Raw genomic sequence first — 27,857 nt, 5'->3', positions numbered from 1 at the left:
AGTAGCAGATACCCCCAACTCAGATGGTTTAAGCAATGAGAAGGGTTTATTATCTCATTTAAAAGTAATTCCCAAGGTAGGGCAACTCTGAAGTTGATTGATTCATCTGGTTAAGCAATTTGAGTGTCATGAAGCAAGAATGCAGGCTCAATGCTAACACATTGGTTAGCCTTTTTTTAAACTTTATAGAAATGGAGGTATTTCTATGTATCTCCTCCTTTCCTGAAACAATGTGAGATTCACCTTTAATAATATGTATGTGAGTAATTTCTTTTTCATTGCTGTATAATATTTCATTGTATGGCTATACCTCAGAATCCTTATTCATTATATTGTTGATGGACATTTCAATTGTTCCCAGTTTGGGGTTCTTATAAATAATACCTGCTATAAATATTCTTGTATATGACTTTGGTGAATATAAGTATGCTTATCTCTTGGGGATATATCTAGGAGTGGAATTGCTAGGTATGCTTATGTTCAACTTTAGTCGATAATACCAACAGATTCCTAAAATGGTTATGTCAGCCTATATTCCCACAGTGTAGGTATTCCATTTCCTCCATACTTTGCCAACATTTGATATTTTTAGGCTCCATAATTTTAGCCATCATGATAAATGTGTAGTGGTATTTTGTTGTCATTTCATTTTGTATATTACTGATGACCAGTGAGGTTGGGCATTTTTTCATATTTACTGGCCATTGGGATATCCTCTTTTATGAAGTGCCTACTTCAGATCTCTTGCTTCTTTTTCTCTGAAGTTACCTCTCTTTTTCTTAATTGATTTTTGGGAATTCTTTGAATTATCTGGATCCATCATATATGTTGCAAATATTTCCCACTCTGAGGCTTGCCTTTTTAAAAAATTACTATAACTTTAAATTTTAAATTTTAAACATATACAAAATAAACAGAAGTGTATAATAAACTCTACATAGCCATCACCCAGATTCAACAATTTCTCAACATTCTGCCATTGTTCTATCATCTGTATCTTCACATACTTGCCACTCCCACTTTGTTATTTACAATTCTTTTATTAGGTAAAATTTTACATATGGAAAGGCACAAATCCAGTTTTGAAAAATGCATGTCTATGTAATTCATACACTCATCATGATAAAACATTTCCATCACCCCAGAAAGTTTCCCCCTGTCCCCTTCCCAGTCAATCACTCTCTCATTAGAGGCAGCCACTGTGCTGATTGTTTTCTCCACACATTATTTTTTGCCTTCTCTGAAACTGGATATAAGTCCTTTGTCAGATGTATATTTTGCCTATATTTTCTCACACCCTGCAGTTTTCCTTTTCATATTCTTAATGGCAATCTTTGATGAGAAGTTTTTTCATTTTTATGAAGGCCAGTATTTCAGATTTTTTGTGGTTATTGTTTTCTGTATCCTGTCTAAATAATCTTTGCCAATTGTGATAGGTTGAATTATGAACCCCAGAAAAAAACAAAAAAACAAAAAAACATGCTCTTCCTGTGGGTGTGAACTCATTGTAAATAGGACCTTTTGAAGATGCTACTTTTAGTTAAAGTATAACCCAGTTGAATGAGGTTGGGCCTTAATCCTATTACTAGAGGCTCTATGAAGAGAAAGTCACATGGAAGAATAGAAGCTGGAAGTCAGTGAAACCTAGAAGAGAAAGGAGACAGCATCCCCATGCAGTTGGGAAAGCCAAGAACCCAAGATTGCTGGCCGCTATCACCAGAACACCTCAGTCTTCCATGAGGAAGCGTCACCTTACTGGTGCCTCGATTTTGGACTTCGAGGCTCAAAAGCGTGAGCCAAGAAATTCCTACCATTTCAAGCCACCGCTTTGTGTGGTATTTATCATAGCAGCCAGGAAACTAAACGCCTGCCCTCAGGTCACAAAGCTATTCTACATTGTCGTCTAAGAACTTTATCATTTAGCTTTTACATTAAGTTTATGATCCATCTTGTATTAAGTTTTGTCCCTGGCCTGATGAGGAGTTGACCGTTCATTTTTTTCCACTTGGATATCCAGTTGTGACAACACTATTTGTAAAAACAAGCAAACAAAAAAACTTCTTTCCACATTGGATTGTTTGGATGCCTTGACCAAAAGTCAGTTGGCTGTGAGTGTGTCTGTCTCTACATTCCCAATCCTGTTCCATTGATCTCTTGGTCTGTTCTATGCCAGCACCACCCTGTTGTGAGTTCTGTAGCTTTTCAGTATATCTTGCAGTCAGGGAATATAGTTCCTCCAACTTTGTCCTACTTTTCAAAGGTTGTTTTAGCTATACTGGATTTTTTGCATTTCCATGTAAATTTTTAAATAAACTTGCTAGTTTATATCTTTTAAAAATATCTGCCTAGAATATGACCGGCATTAAGTTGAATCCAGAAATCAGTTGGGGAGAATTTACATCTTTACAATACTCTTTCTTTGAATCCATGGTTATGATAAATATCTTCATTTATTTAAATATCTTCATTTCTAGTTTTATCAGCAATGTTTTATGGTTTTCATTGTAGAAGTTTTGCATGTCCTTTGTTAAATTTCTAAGTATTTTATGTTTTTGAAGCTTATGGAAATGAATTTTTCAATTTCATTTTTTCACTTTTGGTTGCTTATATATAAATAATCTGATGCTTATTATTAACTTTATATCTTGAGATGTTACTAAACTCACATTTTCTAGTAATTTTTTGTTTATTAGTATTTTGTATGTAACCATCTTGTCATCTGAAAAACAGATTGACTTCTTATTTTCCAATTTTTATGCCTTTTTCTTGTCTTATTTCACTTGCATAATGTTTAATAGAAGTGGTGAAAGTGGACATCCTTGCTTTGTTCTTGATGTTAGAAGGAAAGTGTTAGTGTTTCACCATAACTAGTAGCTCCTTATATTTAACTTTATTCCCTCTTTCTACCTTCTTTGAGTTTAATTTGCTAAATTTGTGAAAGTTTTTCCCCTAACTTTATAAGATGGATTTTTATGTAACTTCTTTTAAGCACGCACGTGTGTGTGTATATATACCATATTTTATTTATCTATCAGCTGATAGAAATTTGGGTCATTTCCATCTTTTGGCCATTGTGAATAACATAGTCACAAAAATTCATGTACAAGTATTTGTTCCCCCACTCCATGGCTCCCTCATCTCTTTGCTTGTTGTTTTTACTTTTTGTCTGAGCTCGTTGTTTTTGCTCATTGTCTGCTCATTGTCTGTTTTTTCTTTAGGCGGCACCAACTCGGGGACATCCCATGTGGGATATGGGCACTCAGTTGCTTGAGCCACATCTGTTCTCCATGTATTTCATTTCTCTTCAGTATATACCTAGGAGTAGAACTGCTGAGTCACATGGAAATTCTATGTTTATCTTTTTGAGGAACTGCCAAACTGTTTTCTACAGTGGCTGTATATAATTTTAATTCATACTAGCAATATATGAGAGTTCCATTTTCTCCACATCCTCTCTAACACTTATTTTTAAATTATAGCCATCCTAGTGGGTGTAAAATAGAGTTTCATTGTAGGTTTTAGTTGTACTTCCCTAATGTCTACTGCTGTTGTGCATTTTTTTCATGTCCTTATTGGCCACTTGTATATCTTCTTTGGAGAAATGTCTATTCACTTCCTCTGTCCACTTTTAAATTAGGTTGTCTATCTTTTATGGTGTTTTTGTTGAGTTTTAAGAGTTCTTTATGTATTCTGGGTTCTTTGATGCACAAAAATTTTTAATTGTAATGCGCCAAATTTATCTATTTTTTCTTTTGAGCTTGTGCTTTTGGTGTCATTTCTAAGAATCCATTGCCAAATAAAAGGTCATGAAGATTACCCCTGTGTGTTCTTCTATGTATTTTATAGGTTTACTTCTTAAATTTAAGTCTTTGGGGAAGCAGATTTGGCCCAACGGGTAGGGCTACCTACTGCCTACTACATGGGAGGTCCAAGGTTCAAACCCAGGGCCTCCTGACCCATGTGACGAGCTGGCCCATGTGCAGTGCTGATGCACGCAAGGAGTGTGCCATGCCATGCAGGGGTGTCCCCCTCATAGGGGAGCCCCACACACAAGGAACACGTCCCATAAGGAGAGCCGCCCAGCATGAAAAAAGAGCAACCTGCCCAGGAGTGGTGCCACACACACGGAGAGCTGACACAGCAAGATGACACAACAAAATGAAACACAAATTCCAGGTGCCACTAACAAGAATACAAGCGGACACAGAAGATCACACAGCAAATAGACATAGAAAGCAGACAACTGGGGGAGGGAGGGAAGGGAAGAGAAAAAATAAATCTTAAAAAAAAAATTTAGGTCTTTGATCCATTTTGGGTTAATTTTTGTATACGCTGTTGGTTAAAACTCTAAATTCATTCTTTTGCATGAGGATAGCCAGTTGTCCCAGCATTTGGTAAAGAGACTATTCTTTCCCCCATTGAATTATTTTGGCACCCATTTTGAAAATCATTTAACCATATATGCATGGCTTTATTTCTGGACTCTCAATTCTATTTCATTGATCTATATATTTATTCTTATCCCATTGCCACACTGTTTTGATTACTGTCACATTGTAATATGTTTTTTTAAATTATTTTTTATTTTTTATTCTTTTTTTTAAAAGATAGATAGATCACAAAAGATGTTACATTAAAAAATATGAGGTTCCCAAAAATATGGAACACTTTGCGAATTTGGATGTCATCCTTGCTCAGGGGCCATGCTAATCTTCTCTGTATCATTCCATTTTTTAATATATGTGCTGCTAAAGCAAGCACTGTAATAAATTTTTTTAAAAAACATTTATTTATTTCTCCCCCTCCCCCCCCATTGTCTACTCTTTGTGTTCATTCACTCTGTGATCTTCTGTGTCCACTTGCATTCTCATCAGGTGGCACCGGTGTTTTTGTTGTGTCATCTTGCTGCGTCAGCTTTCCGTGTGTGTGGTGCCACTCCTGGGTGGGCGTGTTTTCGTGTGGGGTGGCTCTCCTTGTGGGGCACACTCCTTGTGCGTGGGGCACCCCTATGTGGGGAGCACCCTTGCATGGGATGGCACTCCTTGCATGCGGCAGCACTGCATGTGGGCCAGCACACCATAAGGGTCAGGAGACCCTGAGTACTGAACCCTGGACCTCCTATGTGGTAGGTGGACGCTCTATCAGTTGAGCCACATCTGCTTCCCTGTAATAAGTTCTGAAATCACAAAATGTGAGTCCTCCAACTTACTTTTAATTTTTTAGGATTGTTTTGGTTATTTGGATCTCTTGCAGTTCAATATGAATTTTAGAATCAGCTTTTCCATTTATGCAAAAGAAAGGTCATTGAGATTTTTATAGGGATTGGCTTGAATCTGTAGGTCATTTAGAATCTATAGATCACTTTTTTCTTATTTTAATTTTGTCACATTTTGCTTTTATGTTTTGAGGCTATTTTATCAGGGGCCTAAAAATTAAAATTGTTACTTTTTTTCTGGTTAGTTGAACTAATTTATTGGGGTTAAAATTTGCCCGTATCTTTTTTTTTTTTTTTTTTTTTTTGAGTACTGGGGCCAGGGATTGAACCCAGAACCTTGTATGTGGAAAGTTGGTTTTTTCATTTGTTTGCTTATTGTTTTGTTTTTGTTTTTAGGAGGCACCAGGAACTGAACCCTTGACCTCCCAAATAGGAAGCAGGTGTTCAATTGCTTGAGCTACATTTACTCTCCTGTATCTTTCTTTATCCTTTTGCATTCAGCCTTACCAAAGTCAGGTTTTCCATGTGTTTCTTGTAAACAGCATATGCCTGGGTGTGGCAGTTTGGAATTATTTTATGAATCCCCAAAAGGGAAAGATTATGTTTATGGGCTGGTCCACTCCTATGGGTGTGAGACCTTTTTTCTATTGGACTACCTCAGTGTGGTGTGACTCAGATTGATTCTCTGCCCCATAAAAAACAGAGATGCCCCAGAAAAGAGAGCGCCACTATATTTGATGCTGCCACATGACAGAAAGGAGAGGCTCAAGAAGCTGAAGTCCAGGGGATAGATGAGCCACTTGCCTGATAGCTTGCAGCTGAAATCGGAACGAAGGGAGGCAGCCAAGCCTGAGAGAAGAATCCTGGTAGGAGATAAGCCCTATGCCTGCCTGATTGCCCTCAGCTGAGCTCCATGAGACAGTAGCCTGGAGGGGAGGCAGAGACTGGGCAGAGAAGCCGCCATCTTGTTTCAACACATGGCAGCTGACGTGAGGAGAAAGCACCTCTTTTGGTGCCTTCGGTTAGACTTTTCGCAGTCTTGGAATTGTAAGCTTTTACCCAAACACCCTTCATAAAATCCAGCACATTTCTGGTACTTTGCATTGGCACCCCTTTGGCAAACTAATACACTGGGGTTTAAAAATATCTAATTTGTCTGTCTTTATCTTTTAAGTAGAACCTTTGGTCCTTTACAATTAAGAAAAATTCTAGTTTATTTCGGTCTAAATCTACAATCATACTCATTGCTTTTTTTTTAGAGATTTATTTTTTATTTATTTCTCTCCCCTACCAGTTGTCTGTTCTCTGTGTCCATTCGATGCGTGTTCTTCTGTGACCACTTCTATCCTTATCAGCGGCACCAGGAATCTGTGTTTCTTTTTGTTGCATCATCTTGTTGTGTCAGCTCTCTGTGTGTGTGGCGCCATTCTTGGGCAGGCTGCACTTTCTTTTCACACAGGGCAGCTCTCCTTACAGGGCGCATTCCTTGTGCATGGGGCTCCCCTATGCTAGGGACACGCCTGCGTGGCAGGGCACTCCTTGCGCACATCAGCACTGTGCATGGGCCAGCTCCACATGGGTCAAGGAGGCCCCAGGTTTGAACCATGAACCTCTCATGTGGTAGGCAGATGCCCTATCCATTGGGCCAAGTCCGCTTCCCCTCATTGCTTTTTATTTGTCTCACCTAAACAGTGTTCTACCTTAATATATAATATAATATAATACACATATATTTTTAACTTATTAAAGTTTGTAACAAACTAGATTTCATCATTTGCAGACAATGCAAGTACTGAAAACACTTTTTTTAGGAAGCACTGGGAATTGAACCCGGGGACTCATACATGGGAAGCAGGTGCTTTAACCCTGAGCTACATCCACTCCCCACTTAGAATACTTTAATGCTATTTTTTCCATTTCCAGAGTTATGTGCTACATATATATTGCAAGCATATATATATATGTATGTATGTGTTTTTTAGGCATATAATCCATTATTTTTATCCAATCAGTTGATTTGCGTATTTTGTGATTTGAGTATTATGTTCTTTTTTTTTTTTTTTTTTTAAAAAGATTTATTTATTTAATTTCCCCCCTCCCCTGGTTGTCTGTTCTTGGTGTCTATTTGCTGCGTCTTGTTTCTTTGTCCGCTTCTGTTGTCGTCAGCGGCACGGGAAGTGTGGGCGGCGCCATTCCTGGGCAGGCTGCTCTTTCTTTTCACGCTGGGCGGCTTTCCTCACGGGCGCACTCCTTGCGCGTGGGGCTCCCGCACGCGGGGGACACCCTTGCGTGGCACGGCACTCCTTGCGCGCATCAGCACTGCGCATGGCCAGCTCCACACGGGTCAAGGAGGCCCGGGGTTTGAACCACGGACCTCCCATGTGGTAGACGGACGCCCTAACCACTGGGCCAAAGTCCGTTTCCCCGAGTATTATGTTCTTTTTTTTTTTTTTTTTTAAAGATTTATTTATTTATTTAATTTCCCCCCTTCCCCTGGTTGTCTGTTCTTGGTGTCTATTTGCTGCGTCTTGTTTCTTTGTCCGCTTCTGTTGTCGTCAGCGGCACGGGAAGTGTGGGCGGCGCCATTCCTGGGCAGGCTGCTCTTTCTTTTCACGCTGGGCGGCTTTTCCTCACGGGCGCACTCCTTGCGCGTGGAGCTCCCCCACGCGGGGGACACCCTTGCGTGGCACGGCACTCCTTGCGCGCATCAGCACTGCGCATGGCCAGCTCCACACGGGTCAAGGAGGCCCGGGGTTTGAACCGCGGACCTCCCATATGGTAGACGGACGCCCTAACCACTGGGCCAAAGTCCGTTTCCCTCCCCGAGTATTATGTTCTTAACCTTTGGGGAACCTCTGATTCAGTTTGATCAGTTAAGGACCATTTAATAAGTTGCTCCAGTAGGGTGTGGCCTGCGGTGGGTCTTAATCTTGTCATTGGAGTCCTTTATAAATGGAGTAATAAAAAGTCACAAACACAGAAAGAAGCTGCAGAGACAGAGAGAAGTATCCAGAAGTTAACAAACCTGGGAGAGAAGAACCACATGTGGAGCAGCCAGAAGCAGAGGGCCACATGGCTCAGAGGAGAAGGCAGGGACTGGCAGAGTCGCCATTGTGCCCTTCCACATGGCTGGAGTCCAGAATTGCCAGCAGCTGGCCTTTTGGAAGAGAACTTTGCCTGATGCCTTCTTTGGACTTTTTTCTCAGCCTCAGAACTGTACCCCTATAAGTTAATAAATCCTATTGTAAAAGCCAACTCATTTCTAATCCCAGCAGCTTTTGGCAAACTGAAAGAAAAATTGGTACCAGGAGAGTGAGGTGCATGCTGCTATGCAACTACCAAAAATGTTTTATAAATGTGAAAGGGGTAGATTGTGGAAGAATTGTGATATGCAAGACAGAAGAAGCATAGATTGCTTTGAAGAGACTGTTGGTAAAAATATGGATGCTAAAGATACTTCCACTGAGGCCTTAGACAGAAATGATGAATGCGTCATTGCAAAAAGGAAGGAAGGTGGTCCTTGCTTTAATGTGGCAGAGAACTTAGCAAAATTGACTCCTGATGTTAGATGGAAGGAATAATTTGAAAGTGATGAGCTTGGATAGTTAGCTGAGGAAATTTACAAAGAAAATGTGGAGGGCAGCCTGGCTTCTTCTTGCAGTTTATAGTAAAAGGTGAGAGGAAAGGGATAAGCTAGGAACTCAACTCCTGGGCATCAAGAAACCAGAAATTGATGGTTAGGGAAATTCTGAGCGTCCAGAAAACAAGTCCTCAGAGAATAGTGCCCCACATGAGAACCTAAGTGAACATGGAACCAGGCAGTCATTTCATTGTAAACCAGGATCAAAAATGCAGTTACCCAGGAAGGATCTGTGGAAAGTCCTACTGTCTGTTGGTTATAAATGTTGGCGTTGATTTCTTAACTCCCAGTTTGATTCTAGAGGTCTATATGTCTGTTCTGTTATGATTACTGTAGCTTTATAATAAATTTTAACATCAGGAAATAAATGTGAGTCCTCCAATTTCACTCTTTCTCAAGATGGCTTTGGCTATATGGAATCTTTTACCTATCCACACAAATTTTGATGATTGGCTTTTCCATTTCTGCAGAGAAAGATGTGGGAATTTTGATTGGGACTGCATTGAATCTGTAAGTCTCTTTGGGTAGAATTGACATCTTAACAATATTTAGTCTTCCAATTCATGAACATAAAATATCCTTTCATTTATTTAGGTCTTCTTTGATTTCTTTTAGCAATGTTTTGCAGTTTTCTTTGTACAAGTCAGTTGGGGGAAGACGAATCTGGCTTCATGGGTGGAACTGAATTAAATCCCTGTATGGCTAACAAGGTGTTGATTCTGGAAGAAATAAACTGAATTAGAATCTTGAAGATATAGGGTCCCACTAAAAGGATATTGGACCACAATAATAGGAAAGGCCAGGGGCCTTTAAAGGCTACATTTTCCTGAAGTTGGTGGGCTTTATCTTGCAGATTTTGAATGCTGTTTAGGGCTTTTTCAGACTGATTTATAAAGAGACAGCATTTCTCCTTAAGAAACAAATATGTTCCTCCCTGTGCTGCTTTAATATATTAAGTACCCTGTGATTTTGCAGCACCACAGCAGTAGGAAAGTCTATTTGCTGTCTTAGAGCTTCTAAGGCATGGCTACTTTTTTCTATGCTCTTAGTTAGCTCTAAGGAGAGATGGTAATAGATAACAGGGCTTGGTATAAATTGCCAAGCCGGGTTTTCCATGGTGGTGGTATGCTTAAGATAGCTAAGAGGGGGATGAGAAGAGGCATTGTCCTTTTAGTTATTATATAGGGAGAAACTACAGAAAATGAAAACAAAGTTTCTTAAGAGATGTCTGATTCCTTGTGATCTATTAACTTTAATTTTTAAAAAAAGATACATTAAAAAAAAAAAGAGAGAGATGTCTGGCTTGCCTTCCCCCTAGCAGTAGTTAGAGGGAAGAGCTGGCATTGACATAGACACTACTTAAGGTCCCTTCCTTTTTGGCTCTAATTGAAAGTGAGGCTTGTTCTGTGAAGTTTTGATCAGAACCTGGTTTCTTAGTTCTGGGTGAGGAAAGGTTACCCATAGACCATCTTGCAGGGGCTAAGCTGAAGTGGGTCCTAGCTACCTCATTTGCTTTTTCCCTCCTGGTGGGAAAAGGCTTAGTCCTAGCTGGGTGGCATGTGGGTCTGCCAGCCCTCCCCAGGGTATGAGTGGGACAGGTTCTGGAATAAGGGCTAGGAAGGAGACCTGGGTTAAGCATGTTCATTGACTACTTAGAAAATGAAGTTTACTAGGACTGTCAACATATTCAGTATCCCTCTGCGTATGATCTGGAATAGAAAAGGTGTCACCATAATCATTAGGTATATAGGTACAGTACTTAATACTAGTCAATGCTTAAGTTTCTCTTTGAGTTGCAATTAATAGATTGCAATACCATACATGTTATTTCTCCATGGGAGCTGGCCATAATGCCAATTATGTTTAAGTTTTACTTACATCACTTTGGTAATCATTGTTCCACTTGGTATCCCCTTCACAATGGTACTGCAGCACCGTTGACCCTAGAGAAAAGCTAGGAAGGTGTGTTCCAGTATTCCACCAACCTGGTGCTTAGTGTCCTTCAGCACTATGGAACAGGCCAGTCTGGAGGCAATATTCATTGTACATCTGGCCATATTGAGCCATCACCAGCTTCTGCAGGAGTCTAAAACTGCATTATGCTCTTCACCCACTTCAGGAACATGTTCAATGATGTAATAGTCACTTTTATTGTTTTAGGGGTGTTTTGTGTTAGTGACCAACCTAGCCAATAACTCAAATGGAGAGGCAACATATTGTGTATTTGGGCCTGGTTTGAATACACAAGAGCGTTTTGACAATACTGAAGTTTATCTCTTAATTTTCATACGCTTTCTAAATACTTCCAATGCAATGTATAACATATCAAGTGAACTTAACTTTTTAGTACTTTGCTTTTTAATTAAACAGTATTGACATTTAAAGACTCATTTTTAGGTTACCTTTCACCATTATCCAATTTGTAACAGATAAACCCCAAATTTAATTTCCTAGACACAAGCAGACTGACAAAGTTAAACATAGATTTAAAAGTTAAACACAGGGAAGTGGATGTGGCTCAACTGATAGAGCATCCACCTACCATATAGGAGGTCCAGGGTTCGATCCCCAGGGTCTCCTGACCTGTGTGGTGAGCTGGCCCATGTGCAGTGCTGCTGCCACTCGCAGGGAGTGCCATGCCACGTAGGGGTGTCCCCGCATAGGGGTCCCCCATGCGCAAGGAGTATGCTCCACAAGGAGAGCCACCCCATGTGAAAAAAGTGCAGCCCACCCAGGAGTGACGCCACACAGAGCTGACACAGCAAGATGACGCAACAAAAAAGAGACACAGTTTCCCAGTGCCACCAGATAATGTAGGCGGATGCAAAAGAACACACTGTGAATGGACATAGCAGACAATGGGGGAAAGGAAAGAGGAATAAATAAAATAAATCTTTAAAAAAAAAAAACACAAAGCTAAGCGCAGATTAAAACAGAAGAGAGAGTTTTATACCCTTAGCATTTTCTAGGAACTCTTTCATCTTAATTGATGGCTTATGAGGGGTTTAGTAAACTGCCTTGCTCTTGATTCCCATTCACTCCCCTTATTAGGCACAACTGAGTTTGGGGAGGCTGTTTCAAAGGGAGTTAAATGGAAACTTGAGGTTCATTTTTTTCAACTCTTCCTGGCCCTCAGATCTGCCTATCCTCTCCTTTTTCTTAAATGTTTAATTGGAACCCACATAGAGGCTACTCTCGGCTATATGGTGGCCACATACACCAGCAGTAGGCAAATTTTCCCAATCCCTAAGAAGACAGCCCTTTGGGGAGTCTGCTGGTAGGTTAGAGACCAAGCCCGTTATTCTAGGAAGAATGAATAAGCACTTTTATTAGCCAAGCAGCTAAAACAATTTTATTAGTCAGCTGACCTGGCATCCCAGAGTCCCAGTATGACTAAATTTTACCCTTCCAAACCAAAGCCCCCAAAATAGACTTAGATTGCTCAGGGAGTTCATAAGTTTTGGAAGATGTTTGGAGCCACTGCTCTGGTCTCAGCATCCTGAGAATTCAGAGCCCTGCCAACGGGCATCCCCATGGCTGGACTTGGTCTTGGGAGACACCTGAACCTGGAATTCAGACCAAAACGCCCAAGCCAGCTTTATGGGAGATATTGGGAACAGTTCCCCTCCAACCAAAGCCCCCAGAATATATGATTCTTCCTAGGAAAAAGGGCTTGAAACTTCCTCTTTTTCTACCTATTTTTACAGAGGTCTTAAGAAGCAGCCTCATTTTATGGCTTTACCTGGGAATTTCACAGCTAAACCAGACATCAAAATCCCATTAAGATATTAGAGATCAACTGTCCAGCTAACAGTCTTCGGGGACCTGAGGCAATAACCTCCTCAAGCCATGGGTAGAACCAGAACTTTACTAGCAAATGCATTCCAGTTTCTAAGACATTCCAAAGCATTTTACAAACTCAAAATGAGAAATTTAGTAGTAGGAAGTAAGAAGATTAAATGTGGAGTTGAGGTGAATTATGAACACAGACCCTGGTCCGTGACCCTCACACTGCCACCGGGGGAGGGGTGGCGGGAGAAGGCAGCAGTGCTAAAAAAGCCTGGCTTTAGCATAGACATGCCCCATCCAGGTAAAAAAAAAAGTAGCTTCACTATTACCGGAGCTCAGCCCAGGATTCCCTTCTCAGCAGGACCCTGCTTTGAGCCCCTGCCATGCACCTCCACCCTCCTGGCCGGGGTCAGGTGTAAGAAGCCTGGGCATGTGGTACAGATGCGGAAGGGTCCTGCACCCCGGCCCCTGCCCTCGGCTTGGGATTATGTCCTATGGGGGCCCTTAGGGGAACCCGTTTAAAATGGATAACCAAAAACGGGCATTAAATAGGCTGTGATTCATAGTTAAGATTTACCAATACCTGCTTCTCCTGGATGGCGTGCCAAATATATGTTGCCAGATTCTTCTAGGTTCTTGGCTATATTAAATAAATGAATTTAAGAACATGCCGATTTAGTTAGGCTAGTAGTCCATTAAGGAAGTGAGAGAAAAGAATAGAAATGGGAGAAAATAACAGATTATAGTGTTGTAGATGTCAGGAGAGGTTCAATTATTTGCGTATGGAAAGGCCAGGACTCAGTAAGAATTTTGGGAAGGAAAAGAGAATTTTTTTATGACCAGCCGGGCTCAGGACCTTTCTGTTCAAAACCCAAACTTGTAATAAGATTTCTGTGTTCCTTTTATACAGAGGAAGAGTTAAATGGTCCTTTGTTTCCATGCTCAATAAATTTGAATTAACACATAACCCCCACATTCTAGGTAAGCTTTTAGCATGAACTTTATACAGTCTAGGTAAGCTTTTAGCATGAACTTCATACATTTCATGTACACATTCAACAAATTTGATTTGCATTTTCCCTGAATATTTAAAGTTTATAGAGTTTACATTGTTTAATTGTTCTTCCGGGATTGGAGTTGTTGCCATGGTTACCAAGGGCAGGGCTGCAGCTCTCACCATCTGACACACACAGCTTAGGTTATCTACGAGGAGATGTACAGCGCCCTACCCATAGCCTATATCACTAGGTCCCCAGGTATACTTGCATGCTGGTCCAGGCAGAGAGAGGAAAAAAAGGAGAAAAAAAGAGGTGAATTTAGTCTTTGTGCTTGCTTCTTTTTTTTTTTTTTAAGATTTATTTATTTATTTATTTCTCCCCCCACCCTGGTTGTCTGTTCTCTGTGTCTATTTGCTGCATCTTCTTTGTCCGCTTCTGTTGTTGTCAGTGCCATGGGAATCTGTGTTTCTTTTTGTTGCGTCATCGTGTTGCGTCAGCTCTCCGTGTGTGCGGCACCATTCCTGGGCAGGCTGCACTTTCTTTTGCACTGGGCAGCTGTCCTTATGGGGTGCACTCCTTGCACGTGGGGCTCCCCCACATGGGGGACACCCCTGCGTGGCAGGGCACTCCTTGCACTCATCAGCACTGCGCATGGGCCAGCTCCACATGGGTCAAGGAGGCCCGGGGTTTGAACCGCAGACCTCCCATGTGGAAGACAGACGCCCTAACCACTGGGCCAAGTCCGCCGCCTGTGCTTGCTTCTTTTTTTTTTTTCTCTCATCCAAACACTTTTTTTTTGCTGTTTTTCTTTTTTTTTTTCTGTCTTTATTCATTTTTTTAATATTACATTTAAAAAATATGAGGTCCCCATATACCCCCAACCCCCCTCACCTCACTACTCCCCATAGCAACATTCTCCTCATCATCATGAGACATTCATTGCATTTGGTGAATACATGTCTGAGCATTGCTGCACCTCATGGTCAGTGGTTCACATCATAGCCGATACTCTCCCATGTTCCATCCAGTGGGCCATGGGAGGACCTACAATATCCGGTAATTGTCCCTGCAGCACCACCCAGGACAACTCCAAGTCCCGAAAACGCCTCCACATCTCATCTCTTCCTCCCATTCCCCACACCCAGCAGCCACCATGGCCACTTTCTCCACACCAATGCCACATTTTCTTCGATTACTAATCACAATAGTTCATGAATAGAATATCAGTAAGTCCACTCTAATCCATATTCTATTCCTCCGTCCTGTGGACCTTGGATTGGTTGTGTCCATTCCACATCTATGTCAAGAGGGGGCTCAGATTCCACATGGATGCTGGATACAATCCTCCTGCTTTCAGTTGTAGGCACTCTTGGCTCCATGGTGTGGTGGTTGACCTTCTTCAACTCCATGTTAGCTGAGTGGGGTAAGTCCAATAAACCAGAGTGTAGGAGCTGAAGTCTGTTGAGGCTCAGGGCCTGGCTATCATATGGTCAGTCCAGAGATTCAGATCCCCTGAGTATATATTAAACCCCAGCACCAGCTACAATTCTGGTAAAGTAACAGGAAAGGCTTGTGAAAAGAGATCACATCTGAGTCCAGCTCCATCACACAGAAACACCAACTCCAAAGAAGGGCCAACTGACATGGCACTAAACTCCATCTGCCATGACCCTAAAACCTGTGGGTCTCTGTAGCCCTCAGAAGAACCAATACCTGGGGTTGTATCTACTTTATCTGTCTCTGGGACTCTGCTCGGGTGTGCATAAGGGTAACCCCTCTGATAACCTCCTGGCTCTTTTTTAGAGACTCATAGCCATATAAATTCATTTGTCATTTCCATTTCCCCCTTGATTCAGGTCAAAAAGCATTTTTAACTCCTGTTATTATATGTAGACAGAGATATTCTGCTGGTCCGAGTTGAACCTTTTATTCAAGGTCATTTTCTAGTTACATCATCAGCTGGTACTTGATAGTGATCCCTCAGCGCCAGGGAGGCTCATCCCCAGGAGTCATGTCCCACGCTGAGGGGAAGGCAATGAATTTACATGCTGAGTTTGGCTTTGAGATTGGCCACATTTGAGCAACACAGAGGCTCTCAGGAGGTAACTCTTAGGCACACTGCTGCTCTAGGCCTTGTTCTTATTTCAGGTGCACAGGCTCACAAGCATAGTCATTAGTATCAGGGGCTCATTGTTGGACCTTCATTCTTTTTTGGTCTTTGCTGTTGCACTTGGGGTGTGCTTGCTTCTTAAACCACTAATTACTCTTCCCACTTGCTAATGTTTGGGAAAGGTCCCAATTGTTTGCTGTTTTGATTGATTACCCATCAATTCCCCAGCAGGGGGCCCAAAGATATGGCTCCTTGAAAATATCCAGGACTTTTCTTGATCCTGGGAGAAATCCCATTCTAAATGGGGGTTTTCCCAGGGTTCTTCCAGTAGCCTGGTGGGGGGGGGTGGCTCTCCATGGCCATGTGTTTTGTTGTCATATATTTCTGCCAGTTCCCAGATTCATCTTTTCATTCCCTAAACTAGCCTGCTTCAGTTCTACATTCCCACCAACAGTGAAGGAGTATTCTTTTTTCTCCACATCCTCTCCAGCACTTAGAGTTTTCTGTTTTTTAAGTAATAGCCATTCTTGGTCAACCCCCACACCAGGGAACCGAGAGTGTCTACAAATGTAAGCAGGAGAATTGCATCCTTCAGCCATGTGGGATCTAAGTCCCCTCTTTATTTAGAGGTGGAGTGGACATTGCCATCCCAGGGTCCACAGGATGGAGGAATATAATATGGATTGGAGTGGACTTGCTGGTATTCTACTATAGAACTGATGTGACTCTAGCAATGGAAGAAATTGTGTCATTGATGTGGAGATGGTGGCCATGGGAGTTGATGAGGGCAGGGAGAGGGAGGAAGAGGTGTGATATGGGGCATTTTCAGGACTTGGCGTTGTCCTAAATGATATTGCAGGGACAGATGCAGGGCATTGTATAGCCTGCCATAACCCACTAGATGGACTGGGAGAGAGTGTGAACTACAATGTAAACTATGGTCGAAGCAGTGTGGCAGTGCTCCAGGGTATATTCACCAAATGCAATGAATGTGCCTCACTGATGAAAGGGAATGTTGATGTGGGAGGAGCAATGGTAGGGGTGGGGGGGTATATGGGACCTCTTAGGTTTTTTATTTTTATTTTTTATTTTTTAAAGATTTATTTATTTAATTCCCCCCCCTCCCCTGGTTGTCTGTTCTTGGTGTCTATTTGCTGCGTCTTGTTGCTTTGTCCGATTCTGTTGTCATCAGCGGCACGGGAAGTGTGGGCGGCGCCATTCCTGGGCAGGCTGCTCTTTCTTTTCGCGCTGGGCGGCTTTCCTCACGGGCGCACTCCTTGCGCGTGGGGCTCCCCCACGCGGGGGACACCTTTGCGTGGCATGGCACTCCTTGCGCGCATCAGCACTACACATGGCCAGCTCCACACGGGTCAAGGAGGCCTGGGGTTTGAACCGCGGACCTCCCATATGGTAGACGGACGCCCTAACCACTGGGCCAAAGTCCGTTTCCCATCTTAGGTTTTTTAATATAACGTTTTGTACGATCTATTTATTTTTTTTAAAAAAAAGAATAAAAAAATTTTTTAAAGTGAAAACCACTGGAAAAAAAAAATAATGGCCATTCTTGAAGGTATGAAATGGTATCTCATTGTAGTTTTGACCCGTATTTCCCTAGCTAGTGATGTTGAATACTTTTTCATGTGCTTTTTTGGCTATTTGCATTTTCTCTTTGGAAAAATGTCTATTCAAGCCTTTTGGCAATTTTTAAATTGGGTTGCTCATATTTTGATCATTGAGTTGTATGATCTCTTTATATAACATGAATATCAAACCCTTATCAGATATGTGGTTTCCAAATATTTTCTCCCATTGAGTAGGCTGCCTTTTTACTTTCTTGACAAAGCCTTTAAGGGAAAAAAGTGTTTAATTTGAGGAGGCCCCATTAATCTATTTTATTTTCTTTCATTGCTCATGCTTTGGATGTAAGGTTTAAAAAACTACTGCCTACCACAAGATCTTGAAGATGTTTCCCTATATTTTCTTCTAGGAGTTTTATGATTGTAGCTTTTATATTTAGGTCCTTAGTCCATTTTGAGTTCATTTTTGTATAAGGTATGAGAAAGGAATCCTCTTTCTTTTTTGTGGATATGGATATGTAGTTCTCCCAGCACCATTTATTGAATAGACTTTTCTGGCCCAGCTGGGTGGGCTTAGAGCCTTGTCAAAAATTTCTTGACCATAGATGTGAGGGTCTGAGTTCTCAATTTGGTTCCCTTGGTCAATGTCTATCTTTATGCCAGTACTGTGTTTTTTCCACTATAGCTAAGTAATATGCTTTAAAGTCAGGAAGTAAGTCTTCCAACCTAATTATTCTTTTTTTAAGGTATTTTTGGCTATTTGGGAACTCTTACCCTTCCCAATAAATTTGGTAATTGGCTTTTCCATTTCTGTAAAAAAGACTTTTGTGAGTTTTATTGGGATTGTATCGCATCTGTAAATCAGTTTGGATGGAATTGACATCTTTTTTAAAGTCTTCCAGTACCTGAACACAGAATGTCCTTCCATTTATTTAGGTCTCATTTGATTTCTTTTAGCTATGTTTTATAGTTTTCTGAATCCAGGTCCTTTATGAATTTGGCTAAGTTTATTCCTAAATATTTTATTCTTTTAGTCACTATTACAAATGGAATTTTTTTTCTGACTTCCTCCGCAGACTGCTCATCAGTAGTGTATAGAAACACTTCTATTTTTCTGTATTAATCTTGTGTCCTGCCACTTTGTTGAACTTGTCTATTAGGTCTAGTGTCTTTTTTGTGGATTTTTCAGGATTTTCTAGATATAGGATAATGTCATCTGTGAATAGAGTTTTACTTCCTCTTTTCAAATTTGGATGCCTTTCATTTCTTTTTCTTGCCTAATTGCTCTAGCTAGAACTTCTAGCACAATATCGAATAACAGTGGTGACAGTGAGCATCCTTGTTTTGTTCCCAGTCTCAGCAGGAAATCTTTTAGTCTTTTCCCCATTAAATACTAGCTTCGAGTTTTTCATATATGTGCTTTACAATGTTGGGAAATCTTCCTTCTATTCCTATCTTTTGGAGTATTTTTATCAAAGGATGCTGTATTTTGTCAAATATTTTTTCAGCATCAATCAAAAGGATCATGTGATCTTCTTCAATTTATTAATGTGGTTTATTACACTTATTGATTTTCTTGTCTTGATCCACCCTTGAATAATGGGATAAAACCCACTTGATCATGGTGTATAATTCTTTTAATGTGCTTTTGGAATTCGATTTGCAAGTATTTTGTTGAGGATTTTTGCATCTAAAATCAAAAGAGAAATTGGTCTGTAATTTTCTTTTTTCATAGTATCTTTAACTGGTTTTGGTATTAGGGTGATTCATAGAATGAGTTTGGTAGCATTCCTTCCTGTTCAATTTTTTTTGAAAACCTTGAGCAAGATTGGTATTATATCATCTTTGAATGATTGGTAGAATTCACCTGTGAAACCGTCTGTTCCTGGGCTTTTCATTTTTGGAAGGTTTTTTTTTTGGTCTTTATTTTTTTAATATTACATTAAAAAAAATATGAGGTCCCCATACACCCCCCACCCCCCTCACCCCTCTCCTCCCCCCATAGCAACAATCTCCTCCATCATCATGAGACATTCATTGCATTTGGTGAATACATCTCTGAGCATCGCTGCACATCATGTTCAATGGTCCACACCATAGCCCACACTCTCCCACGTTCCACCCAGTGGGCCATGGAAGGACATACAATGTCCAGTAACAGTCCCTGCAGCATCACCCAGGACAGCTCCAAGTCCCGAAAACGCCTCCACATCTCATCTCTTCCTCCCATTCCCCACCCTTTTGGGAGGTTTTTGATGACTGTTTTAATTTCTTTACTTGTGATTGGTTTGTTGAGGTCTTCCATTTCTTCTAGAGTCAGTCTTTGTGAGTTTCTAGGAATTTGTCCATTGTCTAGTTTGTCAGGGTGCAGTTATCATTGTTTCCTCTTAACGATCCTTTTTGTTTCTGTGTGGTCAGTAGTGAGGATCCCCTCTCATTTCTGATTTTGTTTATTTGCATCTTCTCTCTCACTCTTTTTTTTTTTTCTGTCAGTCTAGCTAAGAGTTTGTCAATTTTGTCGATAACCTTGAATCAACTTTTGGTTTTAATGATTCTCCTTCTTTATTTATTTTTTTCTAAATTTTATTAATTTCTGTTCTGGTCCTTATTCTTTCTTTCCTTTGGTTTAGTTTGGGATTAGTTTGCTATTCTTTTTCTAGTTCCTCCAAGTGTGCAGTTAGGTCTTCAATTTTAGCTCTTTTTCTTTTTTAATGTCAGCATTGAGGGCTTTAAATTTCCCTCTCAGCACTACCTTTGTGGTGTCCCACAGGTTTTATGTGTTCTCATTTTCATTTGTTTCAAGATATTTACTGCTTTTTCTTGGAATTTCTTTTTATTTTTTTATTTTATTTTATTTTTAAAGATTTATTTTTTTATTTATTTAATTCCCCTCCCCTCCCCCATTGTCTGTTTTCTGTGTCTTTTTGCTGCGTCTTGTTTCTTTGTCCGCTTCTGTTGTCGTCAGCGGCAAGGGAAGTGTGGGCGGCGCCATTCCTCGGCAGGCTGCTCCCTCCTTCGCGCTGGGCGGCTCTCCTTATGGGTGCACTCCTTGTGCGTGGGCTCCCCTACGCGGGGGACACCCCTGTGTAGCAGGGCACCCCTTGCGCGCATCAGCACTGCGCATGGGCCAGCTCCACCCGGGTCAAGGAGGCCCGGGGCTTGAACCGCGGACCTCCCATGTGGTAGACTGACGCCCTAACCACTGGGCCAAAGTCCGTTTCCCGAATTTCTTCTTTTAGACTCACTGATTATTTCCATGTGATATTTAACCTCCATATGTTTGTGAATTTTCCTTTCTTCTGTCTGTTATTGGCTTCCAGCTTAATTCCTTTATGATCAAAGGGTTTTGTATAATTTTAATCATTTTTAAGATTATTGAGATGTGTCTTGTGACCCAATACATGGTCTATCCAGGAAAAGAATCTATGAACATTTGAAAAGAATGTATACCCTGCTGTGGTGAGTATCTGTTAGGTCTAATTCATTTACATATTATTCAAGCCTTCTGTTTCCTCATTTATCCTCTGTCCAGATGTTCTATCTGATGTTGAGAGTGGTGTATTAAAGTCTCCATTTATTACTGCAGAGACAGCTATTTCTCCCTTTAGTTTTGCCAGTGTGTGCATCTTGTATCTTGGGGCACCCACGTTAGGTGCATGTATTAGTCTTCTGAAGGGCTGCCAATTCAAAGTACCAGAAATCTGTTGTTTTTTTATAAAAATGTATTTATTTGGGTAAAAGTTTACAAGGCCGTAGAAAGTCCAACTCAAGTTTGCCTTTTCACCAAGTCAGTTGCCCTGTGTTAGAGCAAGATGGTTACGGCTCTCTGGCTGCTCTCTACCTTCCCCTCTGGGCTTCCTCTTCCTCTTGAGGCTCTGTGGGCCAAGCTTCTTCCCACTCTAGCTGCAGGCTGGCATAGGGCTTCCTAGAGCAGTCTCAGCTGTTCTTCCCAATCTCAGCTGTAAACTATTAGGCAAAATGACTCCTCTCCCCAGGGCTTCAGCTGTTTGAGATTTCTTCTTCATGTCATATGACCAGATCAAAAATGACTGAACTTTCTCTTCTGGTGTGTCTGTCAGTCTGTGTGAGTGTCCATTTATATTAGACCCAGCAAGGGGTCTGGGACTCAACCTGAGTCGCATCCACTGATGTAATCAAATAAAAAAGCCCTAATCTTAACAAGTCATCCAATCAAAGTTATCTCAACTGAATTTAATGCAATCAAATGAACAGATTAGTTTATAAACAAAATTTTTCTCTTCTTGAGAGTCATAAAATAATCTTAAACTGCCACAGTGCATAAATGTTTATTGTAGTTATTTCTTCTTGGTGATTTGCCCCTTTTATTAATACATAATTTTCTTCATCTCTTATAACAGTTTTGCTTTTAAAATCTATTTTGTCTAAATTAGTTTTGCTACACCCGATCTTTTTTGTTACTATTTGTATGGAATATATTTTTCCATCCTTTCACTTTCAACCTGATTGTGTCCTTATACCTGAGGTGAGTCTTTTGTAGATAACATATAGATAGCTCGTATTTTTTTATCCATTCTGTCAGTCTATGTCTTTTGATTGGGAAATTCAGTCCATTAAGGTTCAATGTTATTACTGTAAAGGCATTACTTACTTTCTCATTTTATCCTTTGGCTTTCTGTTATCATATCTTAATGTTGTCTGTCTTTTTACCCTTTAAGTTACCCTTTGTATTAGTCACTCAAAGGGGTGCTGATGCAAAATACCAGAAATCTGTTGGCTTTTATAAAGGGTATTTATTTGGGGTAGAAACTTACAGTTACCAGGCCATAAAGGATAAGTTACTTCCCTTACCAAAGTCTGTTGCCACATGTTGGAGTGAGATGGCTGCCGACATTTGCAAGGGTTCAGGCTTCCTAGGTTCCTCTCTTCCTGGGGCTCTTTTCTCTCCAGGCTCAGCTCCTCTACTTGCTCCACAAGTCCACCTGTGCACTACCAGGCAAACAGTTCATTTCTTCCCAGGCCTCTGCTGTGTCCATTTAAGCCTTCTTTTCTTCCTCACGTATCTGCTTCTCTATATGATTACTTCCCAGGCTCCAGGATCAAAACTCCAAATTCTGTCCTCTGCCATGTCTTTTCTCTGTGAGTCCCCACCCACCAAGGAGACAGGGATGCAACTGCCTACTGACATGGCCCAATCAAAGCCTTAATCATTATTTAATCAAGTAAAAGTGAAACCTCTGAATCCAATATCATCTAATATGCCCATAGGGAAAGACCAGTTTACAAACATAATCCAATATCTATTTTTGGAATTCATAAACAATATCAAACTGGTATACCCTTACTAGTAATCTTCATTTCTATACTCTTCTCCAAGTTTCTTGCCCTTGTTTATTCCTTTCATGCTGTAGCACTCCTGTTAGTATCTCTTCTAAATCTGATCTTTTGTTAGCATATTCTCTGTCTTTGTTTGTCTGTGAAGACTTTAAATTCACCCTCATTTTGAAAGACAGTTTTGCCAGATACAGAATTCTTGGCTGGCAGTTTTTCTCTTCCAGTACCTTAAATACATCATACCACTTTCTTTGCGCCCCTGTAGTTTCTCATAAGAGATCAGTACTTAACCTTATCAATGTTTCCCTGTATGTGATGTATTGCTTTTCTCTTGCTGCTTTCAGAATCCTCTATCTCTGGTATTTCTCATTCTGAATAGTAAGTGTCTCAGAGTAGGTCTGTTCAGATTTATTCTGTTCAGGGTGCATTGTCCTTCTTGGATATTGATATTTACATCTTTCATAAGGGTTGGGAAATTTTGGTCATTATTTCCTCAGATATTCTTTCTGCCCCTTTTTCATTCTCTTCTCCTTCTGGGACACTGGTAATTTGAATATTTGTGCATTTTGCATTGTCATTCAATTCCCTGAGACTCCATTCCTATTTTTCCGTTCTCTTCTCTTTCAGTTCTTCAGTCTTCAAGTTCACATGCTTGGTCCTCCAATTCATTTCAGTCTTTTCAAGTTCACATGCTTTGTCATCAGTTCATATCTGCTGGTATATGCCTCTAATGTGTTTTTTTTTTTTAAGCTCGAGAGGAAATGGCAGGAGAAAAGGGCAAACAGACAAAAGAGGGAGACTGAAAATGGTGGGAGGAAATGGCAGGCAGACAAAAGAGGGCACAGACAGGCTTTGTTCATATTACAGTTATTCTAGGAATAAAATGCTTACCCATGAAGTGGTTATATATGCTGTCACTATTGTCATTACTTTTGATGACTGTGGTTGTACAATACAAGGATGAGGGATTGAAGAGAATTCTATTGGATAGTTCCCTTGGACTGGATAGATCAACCTCTCACTAATCCTTGGGCAGGGCTAATATTTTAGAAGTTTTGGTTAGTTTGATTATTTATTAAAAATTCATTTATATTTTTATTATTTTATGATTGTTATTCATGAATTTATTCTATTTGTAAATTTTGTTCTTATGTTGATCTAATTTTTGATTTTCATGTTAGTATATTTTCTTAATTTGTAAAAGAAGTTTATGTATTTGGGAAACCAATTTATAGTTAGTTGCAGTTACAAAAAAGTACAATAATAATAGCACAATGAAGGTAAAGTTTTTCAGAAGAATTTGGCTACTATAAATATTGTTGTGTTATTTAAAAAAAAAAAAAGCCTAGACTCACCAGTCTTTGTTGGGTGGTGGAGGATATTACCAGTTCTTTTGGCAGGCTCACCAAAGATATTGCCAGGGGCAGCTTTCTAGGTTCTTAGCTACATCACATAAGGGAATTTAGGGATGCCCCTTATTTTAAGCAAGCAAGTAAAGAGTTTATTGTAAAGCAAAAGAAAGAGAAAGGATACACCCAAGACAGGGGTACAGGCATGCTCAAGGATGAGACATGCCTTTAATATATTTTTAATCTCATCCATTGTGTCTTTCATTCCCATAAATTCTGTTACTTTTCTTTGTAGGTTTTCAGATTGTTCTTCATACTCACCCAGTGTCTTATTAATACTATTTATTTCTTTGGCCATATTTTCCTTAAACTACTTGAATTAATTTAGATTTATGTGGCTATTATTTAGTTGTCTTAAATCTTGTATCTCATCAGGATTTTTGGTTTGTTCCTTTGGCTGGGCCATCTCTTCCTGTTTCCTAGTATAGCTTATAATTTTTTGCTGCTGTCTAGGCATCAGAATATGTTGGTGTATTTACTCTGATGGTCAATTTCTTTCTCTTGCTTAGTGACTTTGTTTCATGGCTCTTCTTTGATTTAGGTTTCAACTTATTTTATCTTTAAAATTGCCCATCTTGAAAAATTAATAAAATAAAATAATATTGCCCACCTTAAGTTATCAAAATAGGGCCCAGGACTCACTACTGGGGTTCATCTCTGCTCCAAGGGGTCTGGAATGATAGACTCCTAAAAGTGGTTTTTCTCCTTGTGGTTTCCTGGCTTGGACCAGCAAATGATGCTTGTCAGTGAGTCTTTCCACAGAGTTATCTCTTTCAATCTCCACTTGCCTATAATTCTGTTCTGGCCAGAGCTGAAATTCAAAGCAGGCTCTGCTGGCCAAATTCACTGTCCACCCTCCAACTCACCCTCCCTATTCCCAGGGAGAAAGATGTCTATTTCCCTCTCAGTTGGCTCCAGTGAGCCATGGGTTTTATCCAAGCTGCTTGCCTTGAGGGTGGGGGCATGGGTGTTGTTCCTGGCTGTGGGGATTAGTAACTCACAGTTTCCATTTTGGCTTCTTTGTCTCTTTGTCCCTCACCATTTCTGGAGGATATGCAGCACTTTTCTGGTCTGCAAATCTCCAAAGCAGCTCCCTTATTTTTGTCCTTATTCCTTTGTTTTTGTGAGAGAATTGAGCCTCTTCAATGCCATCTTTCTGGAAGTCACCTGTTGGGAGGTTTTAGATTACTGATTCTGTCTCTTTACTAGTTACTGGTTTGTTGAGATCTTCTCTTTCTTCTAGAGTCAATGTAGGTAGTTTGTGTATTTCTATATATTTTTCCATTTCATCTAGGTTATCTAATTTGTGTTTATACTATCATCTTATAGTCCTTTTATTTCTGTGGGGTCAGCTGTAATGTTCCCCTTTGCATTTCTGATTTTAGTTATTTAAGTCCTCTCCTCCTCTCTTTTATCAGTCTAGCTAAAAGTTTATCCATTTTATTGATCATTTTAAAGAACCAACTTTTGGTTTTGTTGATTCTCTCTCATACTTTTTAAAATTTCCTAATTCATTTGTCTCTGCTCCAATCTTGTTGTTTCCCACCTTCTCCTCACTTTTGTTTTAGTTTACTCTTCTTTTTCTAGATCCTGCAGTTTTAAGATTAGGTCTGTGATTTGAGATCTTTCTTTTGTTTTTTTTTTTAAGATTTCTTTCTTTCTTTCTCACCCTCCTCCCCCCCCCCCCCCCCCCCGCCCTGTTTGTGCTGGCTGTCTGCTCTCTGTGTCTGCTTGTCTTCTTTTAAGGAGGCACCAGGAACCAAACCCAGGACCTCCCATTTGGAAGGGAGGCGCCCAATTGTTTGAGCTACATTTACTCCCTGCTTGTTGTGTCTCTCCTTGTGTTTCCTCATTGTGTCTTCTCTTTTTTTTTTTTAGATTTATTTATTTACTTATTTAACTCCCCTTCCCTCCCCCCAGTTTTCTGTTCTCTGTGTGTTCTTCTGTGACTGCTTCTATCCTTATCAGCGGCACCCGGAATCTGTGTTTCTTTTTATTGCATCATCTTGTTGTGTCAGCTCTCCATGTGTGTGGCACCATTCTTGGGCAGGCTGCACTTTCTTTCATGCTGGGTGGTTCTCCTTCCAGGGTGCACTCCTTGTGCATGGGGCTCCCCTACACGGGGGACATTCTTGCATGGCACGGCACTCCTTGTGCATCAGCACTGCACATGGGCCAGCTCCACTCGGGTCAAGGAGGCCCGGAGTTTGAACCGTAGACCTACCATGTGGTAGGCGGACGCCCTATCCACTGGGCCAAGTCCACTTCCCTCATTGTGTCTTCTCTATGTGATCTTGCCTCACCAGCCCATTGCATCACCTTGCTGTCTTGCTCATCTTCTTTAGGAAGCACCAGAAACTGAACTTGGGACCTACTATGTGGTAGGTGGGTGCCCAACTGCTTGAGTCACATCTACTTTCCTCTTCTTTTTTAATGTAGGCATTTAGCACTATAAATTTCCCTCTCAAAATGACCTTTGCCACAACCCATAAATTATGGTATGTTGTGTTTTCATTTTCATTCATTTCAAGATATTTCTTAATTTCCCCTGTGGTTTCTTCTTTGACCCATTGGTTGTTTAAGAGTATGTTGTTTAATTCCCACATATTTGCAAATTTTCCATTTCTACTTCTGTTATTGATTTCTAGCTTCATTCCGTTGTGGAGAGAAAAGATAGATTGTATAATTTCAATATTTTTAAATCTATTGAGACTTGTTTTGTGACCCAACATATGGTCTTATCCTAGACATGATCCAGGTTCGCTAGAGAAGAATGTGTATTCTGCCACTATTGGATAAGTGTTCTATATATGTCTGTTAGTTCTAGCTGGCTTAGAGTATCGTTCAATCTTCTACTTTCTTATTGATCTTCTGTCTAGATGTTCTATCCACTGAAAATGGTGTATTAAAGTCTCCTGTTATTAAAGTAGAACCATCTGTTTCTCCCTCTGACAATACTTGCTTCATATATTTTGGGACTCTGCTATTAGATACATATATATTTAATAATCATTTTGTCTTCTTGTTGAATTGCCCCCTTTATCAGTATATAATGATCTTCTTTTTCCCTCAAAACAGTTTTTGACTTAAAATCTATTTTTTAATATTAGAATAGATATCCCAGCTCTCTTTTGGTGACTATTTTCATGGTATATATTTTTGCAATCATTTTGCTTTTTACCTGCTGATGTCTTTGAATTTAAGGTGAGTCTCTTACAAACAGCATATAGTTTGGTCATACTTTTCAATCCATTATGCCAATCTCTGCCTTTTGACTGAAGAGTCAATCCATTTACACTTACATTTAAAGTAGCTGTTGAAATTGCAGGTCTTTCTTTGACCTTTTTGTTATTTTGTCTTTCTAAGTCTTGTACATTGCTTGACCCTCAATTCTTTTGTTAATGGCTACTATATATTTATTTGATTTTTTTAATTGTAATTTTGAGTTCCTTCTCATTTCTTTCTGAATATGTTTTTCATATATTTCTTTGTGGGTACATGGGGTTAAAATTTAATATCCTAAATTTGTAACAATCATATTTGATTTGATACCACCTTAATTTTCAATAGTATGCACATATACTCTTCTTATACCCTTCCTTCCCCCACCTTTTCTTGTACTTATTACAAATTATAACTTTGTACATTCTATGTCCAAAATCGTATGTTTATCATCACTTTTTAAGCATTGGCATTTTAACACCTGTTAGAATTTAAAAGTGGAGTTACAGAGTGGGGGAAATTCATGTATAGTGGAAAAGAAGGCAAAGAACTTGGCAGGCTTTTAGGATAATGTGTGAAGATAC

General features: G+C 40.1%; 1 protein-coding gene and 1 non-coding gene across 2 annotated transcripts in view; one reads left to right on the top strand and one right to left on the bottom strand.

The window, feature by feature from the left end:
* The window catches only part of LOC101411420 (ATP-binding cassette sub-family A member 17-like), a 258,746-nt gene that overhangs the window by 146,440 nt on the left and 84,449 nt on the right, over nucleotides 1-27,857 (top strand). The gene's annotated exons all lie outside the window — the stretch shown is intronic.
* Nucleotides 4,654-4,761, bottom strand: LOC111766941 (U6 spliceosomal RNA). The gene has a single exon (XR_002798857.1). It is a non-coding gene; the product is annotated as a U6 spliceosomal RNA (small nuclear RNA).

This window comes from Dasypus novemcinctus, chromosome 23 (assembly GCF_030445035.2).
Source record: "Dasypus novemcinctus isolate mDasNov1 chromosome 23, mDasNov1.1.hap2, whole genome shotgun sequence".
Lineage (NCBI taxonomy): Eukaryota > Metazoa > Chordata > Mammalia > Cingulata > Dasypodidae > Dasypus > Dasypus novemcinctus.
Note: the sequence above shows the minus strand (reverse complement) of the source record. Positions and strands in the feature narration are given on the sequence as shown.